General features: G+C 42.1%; 1 protein-coding gene across 1 annotated transcript in view; it reads right to left on the bottom strand.

Moving 5' to 3' along the window:
* HDGFL3 (HDGF like 3) overlaps positions 1-20,549 on the bottom strand; it is a 38,749-nt gene that overhangs the window by 17,527 nt on the left and 673 nt on the right. The gene's annotated exons all lie outside the window — the stretch shown is intronic.

The following is a 20,549-nucleotide window of genomic DNA, read 5'->3' as shown; positions in this document are numbered from 1 at the left end:
GTATGTCCCCCTCTGCAACACATTTTATGCCTCCTTGAAGATGGAAGTATCTATGTGTCAGACCAAAAAAGGCTGTGCTGGCAGTTTACCAAGTACAGGGGTAATACACCTCAACTGACTGGATGCCATAGCCTTCTTCCTCTTCATTATGACAAGGAAGATGTCCAGAGAGGCACTAGAGTCCAGAAAAATGTGGACTCTCACAACTGAGACGAACAATGTCTGCTGGGACTTGAGTGTGAATCTCATTTGGCCGCTTGAAATGTGACGCCAGCTCTGGGCTGCATTACAGAACAGCACAGTCCAGTTACTGTCTCAGCCCTTTAAGAATTTCTCATGAAATAAAGCGAACAGCTGTAAATAATCAGTAAAGCAGAGGAATGAAGACATGCTTAGCAGGGAACGCTGATCAGATGGGAACAGGGATCTTACATCACACAACATGCTATGCTCCAAAGCAGTGAGGATCTTCTCCTAAGTAACATCCCAAGTGGATTTTAGCCTCATGTTGTATTCCCAGCACTTTATACTGTTAGCTAGGGAGCAGCACCAAATTGACAAAGGACACCACACACATCTGACACGCAGCTCACCTGCTCCCCATTTTGTGGCCTATTTCTTTATTCATCTGAGTATCCTCTCTGACTGTGTATCATCACAGGAAACCATAAAAAAGCTTTTCATAGCTTTTGAAAGTTGGCATACACATACAAACATATGCAGTATAAATCTGCGCTAAACAGCTCAAGGACAGACCATTAATGCTCCCTCTCTGACATTTCACTGTGTAGCTGAGGTCAAGACTTTTCCTGCCTTCACTGATTTTGCTGTGAGCTTCCCAGCTCTCAGGCTTATGTCACTAATACTGTAATGAGGTTGAATATGAAGTGACAGTGCTATCTTACGGCCATTTAACTCTGTGGCAAAAACTCCAGGGAATTTAGTGATCTCTTCACTTTTTACCTGTTTCACGCGAATCCCTGCATTAGAGACTGTGAGAGGAGAGCTTTGCACAGTCCACCCATTCCCAGCAAAACCACCTTAGCCCTCTGTGAATGCTGAGGCCCTAAGTGCTTATTTAGCTGCAGAACCACACCAGCACTCCTTGACGATTGCTGCTGTTTTGTAGTAACAGAAAGCAAGCTGCACAAGCAACCATACTGCAGTCTCCTGCAGCTCCACTCAGTCACCATTTACTCCCATGCTATGAGATTTTTTGATTAAATATGCTGAAGATTTGGATCTGATTATTTCCCCCATATCAGCAGGATCAAAGACATAAAGAGAGGGAGGGAGAGGAAGAGAGAGCGCGTGAGCACAAGAGCGAGAAAAGCATCACTGCTTCGAAGCAGGAACAAAAGAGATAAGTGCACCCATACTAGGACATAGTGTTGTAGTCACAGAAACCTCACTAATGACTAAAGCATCTGTCTATCAGAGAGCCAGACTGCGATTGCATTTTGCTCCTGGAAGAAAACAAACAGATTCTAAAGCACCCGCTGTAACCTGCAATCAAACAGGAGATCCATTCCCTCCTGAACCAGAGCAGGCAGTGAGCTGGAGCTTGCTGCCACTGAAATCAACGAGAGCAGTGCATGGAGTGCAAATCTGAAACGTGCATCAGCAACATCATGGGCAGCCGCTTCAATTATGGCTAAAATTAAAGCAGGTAGTTTCATATTTCGAGTTTTATCCCCTTTGCTCCCGTTGCTGTCATCTGCTTAATGAATAACAATTGCTTTCTTTTTGCACAACCTCAGCAGAGCAGCACTTCCCAGCATTTGTTTGCCAACCAAGCAGCAGAGCTTTAAAGACGTAACTGTGCTTTTTTTTCGTAAACAAATGCCAGGCTCCTCGGGTCGGGAACACTGAACAGCAAATTCAGCCTGGACCTCTCAAACCAGAGCAGGGCTTTAGCAAACGGTGTTGCTAGGGCCCACCAATATGCAAGTAAGAAATCCATCTCCATACATTGTAGTTTACAGGCTGGGATGTATACGCAATCTGAATATTTTGCTCTCAGTGGTGCTGAGTAATTGCTGACTTCTCAGGGAGTATTTCCAACTGTTTCTCACAGCCTGGGTTTGGCAGCACTCATACTGCAACACCTTCTTCCCAGTTGCCATGAGGTTAGGGACCTTCGGGAGAGAGGCAGTGGCTGGGTGGGTTGGATTGGAGCTGTAGAGCAGTAGTCCTGTGAGGACGACAGTGCAGAGCTGCCCTCCGAGAACAACTGTGGCTCCCAGAAACACAAATCATCCCCGTGCCTGCCTGTGGGATAATGTGGCATATTCCAGACAGGCAGAGGAGCTCCCTTCGAGGACTGGTGCAGGACCAGAGGATGCTGCACCCACTCCTGGGTGTTCGGCTCTGCAGAGCTCTACATTCCCTGCAAAATGGGAAGCATGTCTCTGACACACAGAGAAAATGGCTAGCTTTGTCTCTCTGCTTGTCTATGTAAAGCAGCTTCCTGTGGAGGTTTATGTTATTGCAGCAGTCAAGAAAGGGGCAGTTCTGCCCATCAAAGTGGAAGGGCAACCCAGATGCGTCATCTTCCACTTGGAGGGACAGCAGGTGTCATGTTGTATGGCTATCACAAAATCTCTGTGCTGTGGATAAGCTGCTGCTCAGAAGCAGGAATTCCAGGCTGTCAGGGTGGCTTTCAGACCAGACCCTGTTCCATTATATTCCAACAGAATTTTACACTGAAAAAAAAGGCATTGTGCAAAAATACCTATCAGGTCCACAAGTACAGACAAGAAAGCTTTACTTCAGCATACAGAGATGCTTATGTGGGCACTGAAACCACAAGAACAAGTCCTTTTATTCTGCAAAAAGAGGGAATTAAAACTGCAGAGCAGTAGTCACTGATTGTTTTGACATACTGTAAATGCCTTTGATTGGCAAAAGCACACAGAAGCGCTGCAGAGATCAGTATCTCCCACTGAAATCCCTGGAGTCACTGCACAGCAGTTGAGCAAAGGCCTATAGTATTTTTGCTGGAAAGTGGTTCAAGTTGCTTATTATTGCTCAATACATGCAAGCAGCTTGATCTTTTGCAGTTAGCTTATTAGCAAAACTCTAGATGGGTAAAAGCAATACTCTTCAAAATCCATTATTAAAATAGGATATCTTGCTTTTCTGCAACGTTTTTATTCAGATGGATTTAATATGCTTTTTAATAGCTAATGCTACTGGGAGTCAGCGGTATGGCAGTATCTTTTCTAAACCATTATTTAAAATACTGTTCTATTTAATGTAAAATATTAATTTTTTCCCCAGAGGATCCTAAAATGTAGAAAAAAACAAAGAAAGAAAAAAAAAAATCCAACCTCCTCCAAGCTAAAAACTGTGACTCCAATTCTGTAGTACTTAAATTGAACAGCAATCCAACTAAAGCTGATTGGAGACTGCAGAATTTTTCTCTCATTTATCAGGACTGTATGATATTTGAAGTAGAGCACAGCTCCTTCCCCGATGTACATCACATACTAGAATTCCTAGTGTGGAATGCTGGCATATGCACTTTTTTACCCATTATAAAAGATAGCCCTGTGAAGGGTGAGACTAGAAAGATTCCAGCTTAATAAGGTAGAATTGCACAGCTACAAAGGTAAAAATTAAAAAAGTCCCTGGGCATGGAAGAACGCCACCAGCAAAAACAAAACCCAAAACAAGATTAAAAACAGCAGAGCATACTTTTGAGCACTGCTGAAAATGGCTGAAGGGTATCCTGCAGACAGCCAGAAATGACAATATAAAGACATCAATCCTCCTTTTTTTCCTGTGCATGCTCAGGACCTCAACAAGATAGAAGACAATGAAGGGTTAGTTGGAGTCCAAACAATGCTGGCAGGCAACATCTCACTAGGAAATATCAGCAGTCTTGCAGCTGAGTTCAGCTCCTTTACATCCCTAATTAGCAGCATATTTTTAAGACAGAAAGTTGAAATACACTTTCTGCAGAGCTGCTTTAATCTTCAATATGAAAATGGGGCCAAAGCTTAGTTCTGCGTGACTGGTATCTATATGCATGACTTTGTTGATAACAGATCTATTAATGTGATTCAAGTCCTCTGTGAGCTTTCGTGGCTAGTGGACAGAGGACTGTCAGAGGAGAAGGCTCGGGGATACAAAGACTAGTTCTATCTCTGCAACTGGCCTCTGGGATGACCTTGGCCACATCACTGCATCTCCTTTAGTCTCACTTTTACAAATGGGGACTATGGTACTGTTCTCCTTACAAAGCACTTGGGGTCCACTGCTAAAATGCTAGGTATTACTAATAACAAATACTTCCAGCTCTGTCAGGAGGATTTCAGGTTACCAAGCTGTGATTCTCCCAGTGAGCACACCCCAAAGTTAGACTGCTGAAAAAAAATGCTCCATTTTCTCCAAATGAAGCATTTCCCTGCCACTGTGAGTGAAGCAATGGTGCTACCACTAGGATTTTTTTCCCCCAGTCTTTTCCCTAAGGAAAGGATATGATCACACTATTTTCATCTGATTTCTACCTGCAATAACTCAGGGACCCATCAGACAATTTTGCCAAACCAGACAAAAGAGAAAGGCCACAGAGATATTAAGTTTTCCCATGCTTTGTGATAAATAGGCTGAGCATCAGAAGATGGACAGAAAAGTAGTCCATATACTGATAGATGGCTTGCAATGGAAGGCTCAACCAAAATATCAGACAACAGGGAATCCACATAAAGGCAAGCCAGAGAAAAATAAACTTCTTAAGTTTCATGGCTCACAAAATTACTTTTTCTTTGTGGATAGGTAGGGAGAGGTGGTTCATTTTCAAGAAATATTGCCAGCTCTGAGGAATTTTGTGTTTACTTTTCTTCCCCATAAGCATACTGAAGCTCGATTCTCCTTTGTCTGAATTATTCCTCAGATATCAAAATATGTTTTGCAATGTACATCGACCTGAGCAAACCATAGTGAACAAGTGAAAGCAGATTCTGATGATGAAATCTGGTTATCCTACTTTACCATCTTACTACAAATATTCTTGTCTGGAAATATAAAAGTGTGCAAGAAATGCACATACAAAAATGTGTTTCGAAGACATACAGCAAATAAAAACTAATTAACCAGTCAAGACACCAACAAGCAAGACATTTTAGGGAGTGCACGTTCATAAACACCATATTTCTCTCCCGCCACTCTCTTTCCATAAGCCAAAAGTACATGAAAAGTCATACCACCTTCCTTCCCACAGTGCTCAGACAATCCCTGCCACCTTCCGTATCGCATCTGCTAGAAAGAGTGGGTGAATTGTGTAAGAACTCATTAGACTGAGGAATATTTTTGGCCTTCCAATATTTACACTAGAATTTTACTATTTCATTGATTTTGTTTATTTTTAAGGAAAAATGCTATATTCATGAGATAAGATTTTTTGGCCAGTCAACTTGATCAAAAACCTTTTCAATCAGATGCACCCTGCCTAGAGTGTTGACATTTGGTCAAATACACACAAGCTAATTTTATACTTGAGGCTCATCTGTTCCACATATCCGAAGCTCCATATTCCACTGTTCAAGCTTTTATTAAAAGAAGTGTTGCTAGTCCTTATACTCATATTGGCACACTTAAAGCCAAAAGGTAAGCAAATTTCTGGAAGATTGCAGTCTCCTAGACTTGGGTGGCTGAATTTACTATTTCTTTTCCAATGTAATTTACCTCCCCCAAAAGTCAGTTAAAAGAATTGGATTGGCACAGTATTTCCAGGCTGAAGAATACCGAGTGTCCCTATGCAATATTTGGTCCATCTTCCCACAAAGTACACAAAACCTACAGCTTGCGGCTAAAATTGTTTTGAGTAAGGAAATGTGATCGAGGGAGACTGCAGGTCCCAGCATATGAGCCTCCAGTTTGTGTCAGGGTGAACACAAACATACTAGAGACAAAGAAGGGAACAATCTGCTTCACTTGCTGCAGCCCGCGGGTTCCTGCTAGGCAGGATCCAAGCTTGACACTCTGGAGGTTGCAACTATCATCTGGGCCTTTGGGTACAGAAAACCTTCCTGCTTGTCACCTCTGTGACCTGTTTTGTTACCATCAGTTGCAGCTAAGGACTATAATATCAGGGGACTGAAACACTCCTTGTCACTGAACAAGCTCCTGCATAAAAAATGCTTGCTGTTATATGGGGAAAGAACACAAAATCTTGGTCCCTTAAAAGCACAGAACATTTTTAGTGCCCTGCAACCCTCTGAGGTTTGGGTGCTGCAGTAGAGGTGAGAATACATGAGTATCCTGACCAGTCCTCCAGAGGGAATGGAGACACAGCAAAGCAAGTATTTGTCTTCGTTATGTTGCTGTCTGTGGACCCACGGACCATGAAGACTCACGGTCTTAAATACCTGAGTGTACATGTTCACACCAGAATATCTATTTGCAGGATTTAAGCAATTGCTTCAAAACATAAGCTTCAGTTTCACAGTATCATAAACTAATTTACCTATTACCTACCCCGCTCTTGCAGGAACAGGTAGCCTGCACCAGCTGAGCTGCATATACATAGCAGAGGCCACACGAACAGGTACCTTCTGCAGGCTCCAAGTGTGGTGGAGGTCCCTGAACAGACACTACATCCTGGCGCTGAGGAGTGCAGAAGCACAATCACGCTCAGAGCACCTCATCGCAGCACTCAGGGTGCTCACGTGAGATGGTGGACTGGGACTCTTCAGCAGGGGAGAGGCCTCAGTCTGGATTTTGGGACTAAGGGACAAGTATAACCACCAAGCATCACTGGCACACAGGCCAATTATTTTGTTGTGATGCAAATAACACCTGCAACAACATGTACACAGTCTGCGAGGGGAATGAGAAGCAACAGCATCTAACTGCAAAGCCAGTGAAATTCAGTGATTTGCAACAATTTTTCATTCAAACGCAGATTTTCCTGTTTACTCTGCTGACGAACTGCAAACTCCTGCCTGCAGAAGAGCTTCATGTCTGTAGAAAGCCTAGGGTGGCTATAAACCTAACAACTGCCTGTAAATAATTGTTTCCATTACTCCCGCAGCCTTAGCCACCATCTATGGTACAAACAACCAATTAAACTGGCAGACTGTTTTGCTAAGATGGAACTTTTGCCTGTGTCGCCTGGGTCACTAAAACTATAGAATGAAGAGAGATTCATGGAGTCACAGTGGTCTCCATGCAGTACTCGGACCCAGCTTTGGTATTTTTACTGGCTTTGCTTTCAATCTCTGCTCAGATTTCCAGGAGCTGTCATTATGGTGTCAAATATCTTCTTTGCAAAGTCTCTCAGTCTAGGTTAAACTCTTAGGAATTTTAATCTGTCTGCCTAAAGAGCATCAGGAACAAGTTTTTCCAAGCCAAGTCATACTCCTCCCCACCTGCCTGTTTTTCTGCTTCCAAAACCTCAGAATGAGAGTTTTCATTTAGTTTTGACCAAAAACATAATGTTGCTTAAATTTACTTTGATAGTTCCTAAAAGATTAACAGCCTTATTTATCAAAATGAACATTATCAAAATGAACAAACAAAAACACTCAAGCAGCAGCTTACAGGAATGAAACTGTTTATATAAAAATACTCAAAACACTCCATTATTACACGCAGACCCACAAACTTAAATCCTAATTACTAAGTCATGTTAGAAAAAAATTACTCAAATGAAATAATAACAACATGAAAGACAAAAATATGTGTCTTCAGAGCTGTAAGTGGCATTCATGTCAGAGACAAGTTGAATATATCAATATGGTAGAGACCATACTTGCTAGGGTGGCATGCCCATTATTCTAAAAAATACATTCTACATCACAAACCCTAATTATGAATTTTAAGCATATGAGTACTCTCTTTTCATTTACATGGTTTAACTGTGGGCTTGAAGTTGCCTACATGTTTACATACTTGTAGGATTAAGAATTACTTTATAATATCCTTTCTTTCTATCCAATAAGTTAACTTCAATTTGTGTATGAGGTAGGTGTATTTTGTATTACTTTCAAATAACCTCTCAGAATGTTTCTATGAGCACAAGTTATCTACAAAACCTAGTGTCTCAGCTGCTGTTATGTTACAGAAGTCACAAAGTTTACTCCAGAATCTTTTTTCTTCCAAAAGTGTCTGATTTTCTCTAACTTTCCTTCTCCAAACACCACCAGGGGCTTCTGGCCATCGCTCTCTCTCACTTCTATACCGGACTTGGAGGGGTAATCAGAAGATTAATTTTAAAGGAATTATGATTTTAAAAGGATACAGGCTGTCAAGGGACAAATTACACATGTGGAACTGTAATATCTGTTTTCCCGCATACATTAATATTAAATTTTTAAAACACTCTTTACCTCTGAACCAGGAATAACATCCATACTAAGCATGGGAGCCTAGCACTCTCCCTTAGCGGCTCAGTAAAAAACATGTTTTAAATCAGGTAACCATTTTGTTTTAAAAAGCAGCTGTAAAGAAACAGCATATTATTCTGACTCATATTGTACAAATTACTGGGAAAAGGCTATTACACATAGAACTTGGTTAGCGAGACACACATCTGGAACTAGGAGGGACATTAGGGAACACAGCACATCACAATTATCCTGGGATCCAGATCAGTGTTTACAAACACCTCATACAAATCAACAAAATCCAACCAAAAGCCTTTCAGTCAGTATTCAAAATTTTAATTCTAAGTGTCACTTGCCTTTACTTTTTAACACACTGGTGATGACACATGGCATGTCCAAACCATGCACCACAACCAAAGCTCACACTGTTTTTAATCCTCAAGGTCCCCAACTCACTCTCACATATAGCATTCGTGACAGCAGTCCTTTTCAATAAATCTGCCTTGGAGACAACCCTGACACCCCTGTTATTATACCAGGTCAACTGTATTGCTGACATTTGACAAACAAGTGAACTAACACCTTCGCCTAGCAGCAAATGTTTCAGAAAAAGTACAAGCTTCTCATTAAAAAATTGTTCCCCTTGCTCCCACATCTCCTAAAGAAACTGGCATTTCTTCTTAACATATTGCCACTAAAATCTCTATTATTATGGCTTCTAGAAATGTCACAGCTAGAGGCTCAATCCTGCAAGCACCGCTGGTCATACCGTTTAGCAGCCATTGTCTTTGTAAGATCAGATCCCATCCAGCACAATAACATGGCAATTATATACGCAGGTGAATCCATTCATTTGTAAGGCAGGAGACGGCATAAAACAATTTCCAAAAGATAAGGGGAAAATATCCACAGCATTTTAATGCTGAAGACCCTTGTCTGACAAATGTGTCTTCTCTAATCTGTTTTCATCCTTTAATGCAGAACTCTTGTCATTTTATCAGAAGTACCAATTAAAAAAACCTGCTCAGAAACTGACCCACTCCCTTAACAACAATAAAAAGCACCAAAGCAGAGTCTCTCAAATAAATGCAAAGGGAACAAAATATTAACAGATAGAACAAGCACATTACTAGTGATATATCTTCGCAGAAATTAAAATCCTAACCACAAGGCTTAGTAACTTTATGCTACCTTCTTCTAAAAGCCTGTGACAAAGAAAAATAAAGTTTGCGCAAGAGGAGGATTTTGAAAAAGAACTCCTGATAAAAAGCAGCAAAAAGGGGTACCTGAAAATTTGAACATATGTGAGTCACCTGATCCAGACACCATATGAAAAGAATTATCTGTTGAGTTTGCTGCACGACTAGTATCTTTCAAAAGCCCTGGTATTTGGAGAGGCACTGCAGTAAGGCATGTCATCTTTTATTTTTTTCTTTTTTAAGATGAACGTCTGCCCTCTCCCTTAGGCTGTGGTCCTACTTTATGCTTCTACAGTCACGGCAGCACACATGTAAGCAGTTTTATTGAAATCAAGGAAACTCTTTGCAGTTGAACTCATTCGCTGCCTTTGGGACACGGTCTTTAGAGAGCAAACTAATGGGATAGGTATCATCTTCCTTCCGCTATTCCATAACCACCAGGACAGCAAGCCTCCAGCCCTGCAGTGGACGTGCACAGGGCTACACCTAAAACACATGAAATACCCGAGCCCATGCCTGCTGGAGGATAATGAAACACAGTGGTAATAGTACACTGCTAAGAACACAGGGACCTCAATCCTGCAAACACTTCCACATGCGACTAATCTTGAATGAATGCTACCTAATTGGATTCCAGATAATAGTGTCTGAAGAAATCCTTACAGAAATACGAATTTACACTGGCTCAGATGGAAACAGTGACATCCGGGCTGAAAACCAACTAACAACTAACTAGTTTATGAAAAAGATGACAAAAGATGCCACTACAATAGGGCGGAGTGCCTGGCATGAGATGCCTTGCTTAGGTGTATTCCTTGCCAGGATCTGCCTCACTTAGGACGTTCTTCCATGTTCTGGAAGAGGCATGTGGGACAGTAAGCTGGGAACCTTTGCACATATTAAGACAAAGATAGTCTCTTATGCTTACATGTATGTATGTATAAACATGTAGTCACTCCACTATACCCAGTGATGGTAAAACCAATACGACAACTGACTCACAGAGTCCTGGGTCTGTGAGAAAAATGAGCTGTAAGTAAATAAAAATTTAGTTTGCAAGAGGAAAAAGCTAACACATCTGGGGAAACAGACTGGCAACGTAAGAGAGAGAAAGCTGGAAGCAGCAATACTACAGGAAGCCAATAGTGGACCACAAGTTACATTTGAACAACCGATGTGCTGCAAAGGTCAAGGCAATATGCAGAAATCCCCATATGCAAACACATATCCCGCCAGAGAGCTGGCAGACAACCCCCACGTGGTGTGACCGCACCCAGGAAAATTATTTCGGCCTGTACATCACTGTACAGGCTGGTACGTTGAAGGAAGCTGAAGAAAAATACACAGATATTTATGTCAATGCACATACCAAAAAGCAGTCGGTGGGGCTGGAGGGGTTGATTTACATACAGTGACAAAGAATGAATTATATCCCAAGGAAGGAAGGCCGTGTGTGGACAGCCTCAGTTCTGCTGTGGGGTGAAAATCACGCCCCTCCATACCTGCTGACTCTGGAGCCTCCCTCAGCCATTGTGGGTGGTCTGTGCACAAGCAGCAGGAAAGAGAAAGGCAAAACTCCTCGAGAGAAGGAAGGACACAAACCTCCTTTTGAGGCACAGTCCTCTCCTTTCCAGCATCATCTTATGCTGCTTGGTCAGGATGGCCAACCTATGGCACCTGCTACTCTAAAGGCCACTGAGTCTGGGCTTTCCTCCCTTCCCTGCCACCCCACAGCTGCTGTAGCGGGAAGATACTGATACATGCCATAGAAAAGGTGAAATGCAAGTGCCCTACATCTAAAGTTTTCCCAAAGGATACATGGAGCCGGAGCTGGAGGAACTGCCTCCTAGTTACCAAACAGTAGGTTAGGGACTAGGGTAACATCCAGGAACAGAAACCTGAATTCTTGTTTTCTTCAGATGGAGGAGAATCCAGCTGAGGAAGATACTCCATCCTCCAGGAATTAAAAGAAGAGGTTCACAGTATCCCCTTCATGGAGGCTTGAACACTGTAAAAATGCAAGATTTGTGGAGCTGAAGAAAAACTAGCAAAAAAGACCTGCTTGTATCCAATGACTTCCTATGCAAAATGCATAAACATATAAAGGGAAGGACAGTAACTCCAGAGCTGTTCTTTGCACTATAGCATTTGCTCCTCTATCTGTACTTCCCTGCTTCTCTCACCTGGACTGCATCTCCAGACTGATGCTACATATCTCTGTAAGGTCATTCCCTATGTTATTATTAAGTTTCAATATGTACTTATATTTAGTACATTTAGTAATCCAGTCTGATATGGAATTGATTCCCAGAAATGGTTTGCATTATTGTGCAATTGTGCCTTGAGCTCTCCCAGACGTAACGTTTCTCCTACTTGCTGCCTCAGTGTGGTTTTACTTTCTGTATTTTAAGTAGCTTCACAGGAAGGTGCTTTCCAAGCCCAAGGAGGACAAAGTTACTGACTTTAAAGGCTGACACACTGTTTCCTAGTTGACATCTGTGACACCACAGTAATACCTGTAAAGTCCCTACAGTCTGGAACTTTTTCCTTCCTCCCCAGCCCTACTTACCCTGCTGTACGTAGGACGCTTTGTTAACTGATGGTCTTAAAGAAATTCTTTGGTGTATGATATTCCTTGCCCTGTTTTTCCTCTTTTGTTACATGATGTCTTCTATTCAAACAGCCAAACTAGAGCTGGCAAACAGCCTCTCTCTAGGTTTTTACATGTTGCTGCAAGGCAAAATAAACAGTTGTTTCCAGTTTGCATTTTCAGGGCTACAGATGTATGCTAATTATCCTTTCAGTCTGCTGATGGAAAACTGAAAGAGATTAAAATGTACTTTTCTAAGAGACCAAAGACTACGGACACCTGCCCCTTCTAACTTGGAGCTACCTAGAGCACAGTACAGTGTCGTCTCCTCCCTTTATGTTGACTGCAGGTATTTTCAGATTTCAGCAGGGCTTTGCAAAAAGCCAGGAGACAGATTAAATCCTTCTGAAATTCAAGAACATTATGTGTGTTTTTGGAGCAGCAGTGATGCCAAGAATAATATTTGGGTTGACCTGAGACCATTTGAAGGATGGGGAACTTCAGAATGGGGCGATAGGAACTACATCATAACATGAAGCTCATTGTTTTGTTAAGATACTGTAGCATTTACTCAAATTTCTTACCTTCCTTTTGTTTTCTAGAACAAAAAATGAATATAAAGCAACCACAAAAAAAAAAAAAAAACCAAAACAACACCAAAGCCAGGTCTCTTATACCCTTTAGGTAAAAGTAAGTACTATCAAGACTGTCATGTCATATCGTCTGAGTAGAAGAAAGGAAAACTGGACATGAATCTGCAGTTTACTTCCAATTTCTGTATCAAGTTTAGAAGTGGCTGTTACACAAATGAATGAAACAATCTCAGATGTGCAATCCCAGTAATGCAGAGACCTTCCCAGGAGGAAGAAGCAAGGATCTGTTTCCTTCTTTAAGTTTTAGGAGCTTTACCTCATGATACGCACTTGTCTGCCAAATATTTCTTGTAATCTTTCAAATAACTGTTTATTCTAATTGTTCCTATTGTGCTTCAGCCACTACTGGGCCTTTCTGTTGATGTTGCCTCTATTGGAGTCCAGAGTCAAGTGATGTGCTACCACAGCAATGTGCTACACCTATGTTTTTAGCATCTGTCTTTTCTATAGGGGTGTGTATATGCCCAGAATAGGTATGTATATGCACACACATACGTGTCCATGGTACGTAGAGATCAGACATACAAATGGTACAGGGGGAAGACTTGGAAAGTACCGAGGCACCTAAAGATACAGTGGAGTTCTGATGTTCAGCTAATTCCTAACACCTTTCAAAAGCTGGCTCCACAACCTCTTCCTGCCTCCTCTATACAGGCTATTTTCCAGCGTTTGTTGCTATATTTATAACTCGAATTACAGTATTACTGCGAGGCCTCAGGCAGACTCGTTCTCCCTTATGCCTCTCAAGCATACAGTGGAAAGGTCTTACTGCTCAGACAACACCATTTTAAACAGTTAAAATGTCCAATCTCTCTACATTGTCATCACCTTTCCTGCATTTTCAGGAAATCCTTTCATCTATCCTGAAACGACAACTGCGTATACTTACTGTCAGCAATCACTTGCTTACAAGATTTTTATTACCCTAAATGCAGGAAGAGTGGGTAATGCATTATTATGGTGGGGAAATCGGGAAATGAAGAGTTAAGACTGAAAACTCAGACTTCGTTTTGCTGTCATTCCAGTTGGGGGTCCTAAAAGGTTTTCACACAAAAATAAAAAGAAAAGACCTGTCAATTAACATAATGGAAACTAATATTCCTCATATCTTTTTGTATTAAGAACACAGAGATTGACTTGACAGGCTACAGATTTCACTGAAAGGGGCATCCTTCCTTCAGACAAAACATATATCCAATGATTTCCATGAGATTAATTGATGAAAATAATTCAGTGGCTTCAAAATGATGAGGAAAAATATCTAACAAAAAGCCTGTACAGTATGGGTATGAAAAACTTTAATTGCTATTGCCTCAAACTTCTGAGACAACTTTCTTCATTCTGGGTTAGATTCATTTGGACCTAAAATCATGCAAAAGGAGTCTCCTCCAACTGCAGGAGAAAATGTATTAATCTATTGTCATTTACACAAAAAGATCAGACTTGCACATTTGGGGCTAGATATTTAAACTAATTAAAATAGAGAGGGATTTAAAGAACTGAATTTTAAAGAATTTTTTCCAAATATCCCTGTCTGTGTTAACAACAAACATAGAACATCTTGGCCCCAAAATAATTCGTTTGCCAAACGAGAGCAACTGGAAAGGTTTTACTGAAGCTATGGTTCAACTTTATGTACAAAAATTACGCCATTTTACGCTACAATCCTCAGATGAAATCTGTTTTTAAGTCACACTTAAAGCAGAATGCAGAAGCATGGAGAAAGACCATCAGCTGCTGAGGTTCCCCACCTTCCGAACGCTAGAATTCATACTTCACTCTTTGTTATTTCTGTTTTAGGAAATGAAGGGAACAGTACTCAATGAGCTGATGAAGTCACTGAAAAGGCACTCACACCTACTCTAAAAATGACCAGATACCTGAAAATAAAAGTTTACATGTGGTCTAAGCAACATGTGTCAACCTGGTGCAGAAGGTTTAGAAAGTAAAATCCAGTTCCATAAAGGACTCACTGTCTTAAACGTGCTCTTTTCAGATGCACCAGAGCAGAAGTCATCCGAGTGCTTCCTGAAGAAGCCACGACTTTGCCATTAGTTCCTTGGTTAAGACCTTTGCAGTGATCAGTAAATCGTGTCTCATCTCAGAAAGGAACAAACAGAGATCTGCAAGAAAAATGGCTTGCAGATCTCCAAGGAGTCATGTATGAGTGAGGTACATAATTTAAGAGGGAGAGAAACAGAAGAAGCTCTGAGTTGGTAAAGGAGAAGTCACAGGAGACTCATATTTAGTAACATGGCAAAGGTGAGGTCATAAAACAGAGCAACCAAAAAGGGAAAAAGGAGAAAAGCACATGGCAATGGACTGGACAGGTCCCAAATGGCCAAGGAGAAAACTCAAAAGACTGCAGACTGGGTTTTGGCAGAAAAACACAGAGAAAGATCTGTTGTCTATTTCTGATGGACCCTTTGAAGTTTTCTGGATCTAATCTGATTTTTGTCTGTCATTCTTTGCCAGAAAAGATAAACCCTGCCAGGGAAAACCTACCTCCCCTTATCCTTATACTAATAAGAAAACAAATGGTCTGTTTTAAATATCAAACACTTAAAATGTAGAAACTTTCTTCTGTGCTGTGTTTAAGAGTTTGATTTTTCCAAGCTGTCATACTTGAAATTATAACTGACCGAAGTTGTTCCTGGTTAAGTATCTTGTATTTTACCAGACTACGTCAGAACACGGGCCTTTGTCCTACACAGAGACAGAGAGCTTCACCACAGTCAACCCTCTAGCTCCATCCATACTTCACTGAACTGGAAGAGAAAGGTGTCCAAACTAAATATTTTTTTTTTTTTTACTGATACTGAAAGTATTCTGGAATTCTGTCACCCTGTAGTAGTAATTTCTTTTAATAGTCTCTGCTATTATATTACACTATAATACTATAGTGTTACTAGCTTTATCTTTTTAGGCTCTAGTCTAACAAAGTCTTTAAGCATAAGCTTACCTTTAAGCCCTACCCTTGGATTACTTTAGTTCATGCTTTAAGGTGCCATACTTTCAGGCCTTGCTGGATGGGGGACATATTCAACAATACTGAAAAAACATGCTCAGCTAAAAATTATCATGTAAGGCGTACATTTATGATGCTCAGCCTGCCACAGACACTAGTTCCCATTAAAATGACAGCATTTACTATGTATTACTTTAAGCAATATACTGAAAAATTTCATACCCATTTGCAACTCTAATACATTAAAATGCCCCAAATACCATTTTGCCACTGCTATCGGCAAATGCTTTTTAATAGTGACATTCTCATATGAGGATTGTCAGCTAACTAACAAATCTGGAGTTCAAGTAGGTGTTAATTCAGAGTAGCAATAAAGGAATTGGACAATACAAAAAGGAGTCCAGAAAATAGAAAATTCACCTTCACAAGACAGTAAATACACCTTCGTACAGTGTGACACCATCACTTTAAAGGCTGCATTCTCTTCCCAACACAAAATGTTCCAAAGACCTCTAAACATCCATGTGTTTTGCACTGAAATACATTGTCTTACCTGCCTGGATCTCTTTTGTATTGTCCCAGATCAACTTTACCACCCCTACACAAACTACTTGGGTTTACCCAAGTATAGTTCTTATCTCCCCAGCCTTATGATCCTAGATTTCTGTTCAATAATGGCATCAGACATTTACTTGGGCACGCTCTTATTTTATTGAGGTCATTCCAGACTTTTTCCTCTGCTCTCTACAGTTGCATTAACAGCTTCCTTCCTATTTTTAAATCAGCAGCTAATTTCAGCAACTAAGTGCTTATTGTTTCTTCAGGGTCACTCATAAAACAAACACCATTATTGATCTTTCTGAATCTACCACTAGTTTTTCCCTTTCATCTCATCAGAGTGACTATTTAAGGGGCAATTTCTCAATAAACCAAGACATCTATCCTAGATAAACCAGGGTATCTGAAGAAAGAGGTTTTTCTGTCTATGTGTGCTAATACAGCTCCTATCATGGCAGGAGCCAAGCAACTCATAAACGTTAGCAATTTTGTCTCCACAACACCTTTTTAAAGGGAAAAGTGTTGTTAAGTGTCTTTTACAAACAGGGAACTAAGACACAGTGCTTCAAAGGCAAAGACCACTCATGAAACATCGAATGAATTGAATCCTTATTTCCTATATTTTAACCACAACAACATCTTCCCTCTATTTTTACATGTACCTGGATACAGAACTGTTTATTTGTTGGATTACAGCGACAGATGACCTGGCCAGCTGGTATTTATTCTGCATTTTTGATGAGCACCTGAAGACAACTGACATCACAGGCTAACGTAAAAGATGTGTTAAACTAATTGCTGCCAGTATTTTATCTACTGTTCTTAAGCTTCAATACCATTCTTGGGGCCTAAACCCTAAACCTATTTACTGTCCTCCAGTTAAGCTAAAGGAAATCTTAGCTTCACCCCAGAAAATGTGATACCAAAATGCAAAGCAGCCCTTCCAGGTAATAAGACCTAAGCGACATCTTTCAGACACCAAGTATCAAAGAGCATCTTTTGAAGAGAATGGTTTTATTCACCAATTCTATTTTAACAGGGTACAGTGGCTATTACTGTTTTGGCATTACCATGTGGTAAGTTTGGTCCTTTCCAAATTAATTCTACACCAATCCACAAAGAAAATTTAAATGCGTTTTGACTGCTACAATGCACCATCAATTATTAGACAAAAATTTTCAATGGTCCCTGGGCGTATCATTGCTATCTGGCCACTTTCTTCACGGTTTCTCTCTCTTCACCAACAGTGATGAAAGTCAGGCTTGCTGGTCTTGTTCTTGCTGAACGCTAAATCAGCATAGCTCCGAAGAGAGGGGGCGGAAAGCTAATGGTCTAGGATTAGAGATTGCTGCCTACACTGGATATGTCTGCAGCGTTGTGCACATGGAGCTGGCTGAGCCCACAAGCATTATACCTAATGAGACAAGAGTAATTGAGCTAGGTGCGGGTCTGCACTACCGCAGCTGGACTGCTTCTGGGATCTGAGTTAGATTTTCTGTATGACACTACCCATGCACACAAAAATATATGGTCGATGCTGAGCCAGGTCAGTTATGTTTGTGTGTTTTATTAAAGAGTGGGTAGAGTCCTTCTGTCCTGCTTTAACACTTCTCAGGTTTATTAAACACAGTTTAAGAAGTTTGTCCCTAGACAGGAAATTCATGCCTAAGGTCTCAGAGATGCAAAACACCATTTGGTAGGGGCAATAACACTGCCATTTAAATGTATTGTTGCTCTAGTATATTAGCATGAAATGTGTCAATTTTTACATGAGAATACAAAGATCAAACACACTAATTGCATAATGAATAAAGAAGTAGGTAGCAAACACTCATGGATCTGGAAATAAGTAAATCCCCTGGATAAAAGGCTTTCAGTTAATCGGGGTATCTGAGGTGCATTCTCAACTCAAATGCTTCTTTTCTTATTTGTAAATAATAATGTTTTCTGGGGAACAAAATAAAGGCTAGTGTCCTCACTAGGTTTTTCCTTCGCTTAGGGAAACGTGCATCAGGCAAAACTTGGCAACCGAAATGAAGAAAAGTCCTAGTAAAGACGGTATGGATTGTATTTTTCATGAGCAATACATTAGGTTCAGGCAGACATCAGCCTGATCTAACATGAAGTTGTATGTAACTGCATCGCGTGTTACAGCAGCACACTGTACCCCTTGACGCTCAAGTGAACTAAAACTCAGTACTAATGCTCCCCTAGCCTGACTGCTCTCTTTGGATCCAATGGTAGACCCTGGGCTCTCTGCAGCTTCTATCTCTGCTTGCTAAGTCATGTTAGAACTAGAGACTGCTTTGTCTTCACTTGAACTTTACATCCTGTTAGTGTGCACAAAGGAAGTAAGTTATGTTAACAGCACACCTATTTTTTTCCTAGTGAAGATGTACTCTGTTGGATATTATCACCATTTGGATAGCTATTTAGACACCCAGTCAAAGGCTATGACCAGCTGTATAGCATATAATAATTTTTTGAAAGGAAAGAAAACGCCATTAAAACAAAAGGCCCTGTTCTGCTTCTGGGTAAACAAATGGAGTTTTACAAAGGCTCAAAAAGGAAATGGATTAACTTGCTTCAATGTGGTAGTGGTCTCAACTGTTCACATTAAAATTTTCACAGTAAATTAAACCATGACAGAGGTAGGAAAGAAGTCAGTTTTCAGTGAATCACGCTGTTCTGTTGACATAAATTGCCATTTTTTAGGTAGTATATCCACCAACCTGTATAATGATAGAATAACAAAACCGCAACCCAGTGTTGATTAAGTTCAGCCTTTTGCATGCTAATTTTAGCCTGGTCTGCCAAAATAATTGAATCACCACCTTACTTACATGCTTCTAGATATTTAGCACCCTCTCACTATTCTCTCTTCACTGGCCTTTGCTTAAGCCTGTGGTGCTGGCCTTCCCTCCTTGTACGGTGTCTGCTGTTCAACACCACTTCTCCTGCTTCCTCAGTTATACTCAGAACGCCTTTCAGTTCACTTTCCACAACTTACACCCAGCCTTTTCTGGGCTCTCTTGTCAAGGGTAACACTTAATGTCAGTCCATCTCTATCCTTCCCATCTACGTCCTCCTGCGTGTTGCACACAACACTTCATTATCTTCATGCTCTTTATAAAGACCAGCAACTTCCCTTGACTAGAAAATGACATGAAGCACTACCCAGTTGTCCCAGTAAGGCTGGAGAAGACAAGCAAATGCAGACTCTCGCTGGTTGATGCCTGCCAATATGTTCACTAAACGCGTGTTATGCAGCAAGTTTACACAACAGTGACCAAAAAGGAGAGAAGGGACAGGCCGTGTAGAGTGTGCCACAGTACCAGACCCCGAGGAGAAAGCTCTGCTCTGCATTATTGCAGTGGCACCAAAAATGGTTTAAATACAATGGGGCGTGTATCTGACTGCCAAATGCCCACGATGCCTTTCCACCTCAGTTATATCACGGCGGTGTAAAACAAAAAATGACAAAGGACTATGAACGGAAGTCAACACGGTAAAAGACAAAATAAAGTGGGAGGCCCAACACCCAAAAACCCGGCGAACGGGGGGGTGGCAGCTGAGCTACAGGGATGGCAGCGCCCTGTACGGACACTGCCACACCTCAGAGCCAGGCCCTGCTTCATCTCGCCCAACCTCTCCACTCCAAGCCGTGCCCCCCACTCCCCTGTTCCCGCCGTGCTCTCACCCCGGGCTCTCCCCGCACCCGCCGCCCCGGTGACAACGGCGGCCCGGCGCCGGGCCTCGGTTCCTTCGCGCTGCATGCCGCCAGGCCTCGCCCCAGCCCCACATGCCCCCTCCAGGCCCGGCCCTGCCCCAGGCCGTGCCCCTTCCCTGCACACCTCCCCGGGCCCGGCCCGAGGCCTTGTCCCTCGCCCGGGCCCTGGGCCGCGCCTGGCCCGGGGGAGGCGGCCGCCCTGCCCTGCCCCAGGCACCGGGGGCCCCTCTGCCCGCCGGGGCAGCCGTAGGGGCCGGGGCGAGGGAGGGCGTATAATAAACAGCATCGTTGTCATGCGGGCAGGGCTGCCGGCTCCCCGAGCCTCCTCCCCGCGATAACAACCCAGGTACAGCCCGCGCTCGCCCCCCGCCCTCCCCCCTTCCTCCTCCTCCTCCTCCCCCTCCATCCTCCTCCTCCTCCTCCCGGGGGGCCGGGGAGAAATCTGCAGATCAAAGAAAAGATGCACAATAATAACGGGGTGGGCGCGCACGGCGGTCCCCCCTGTCCGGCGGGGCCGG

The sequence above is a fragment of the Phalacrocorax carbo genome, chromosome 7 (genome assembly GCF_963921805.1).
Source record: "Phalacrocorax carbo chromosome 7, bPhaCar2.1, whole genome shotgun sequence".
Taxonomy (NCBI): Eukaryota; Metazoa; Chordata; class Aves; order Suliformes; family Phalacrocoracidae; genus Phalacrocorax; species Phalacrocorax carbo.
This window is presented reverse-complemented; position numbering and strand designations above follow the sequence as displayed.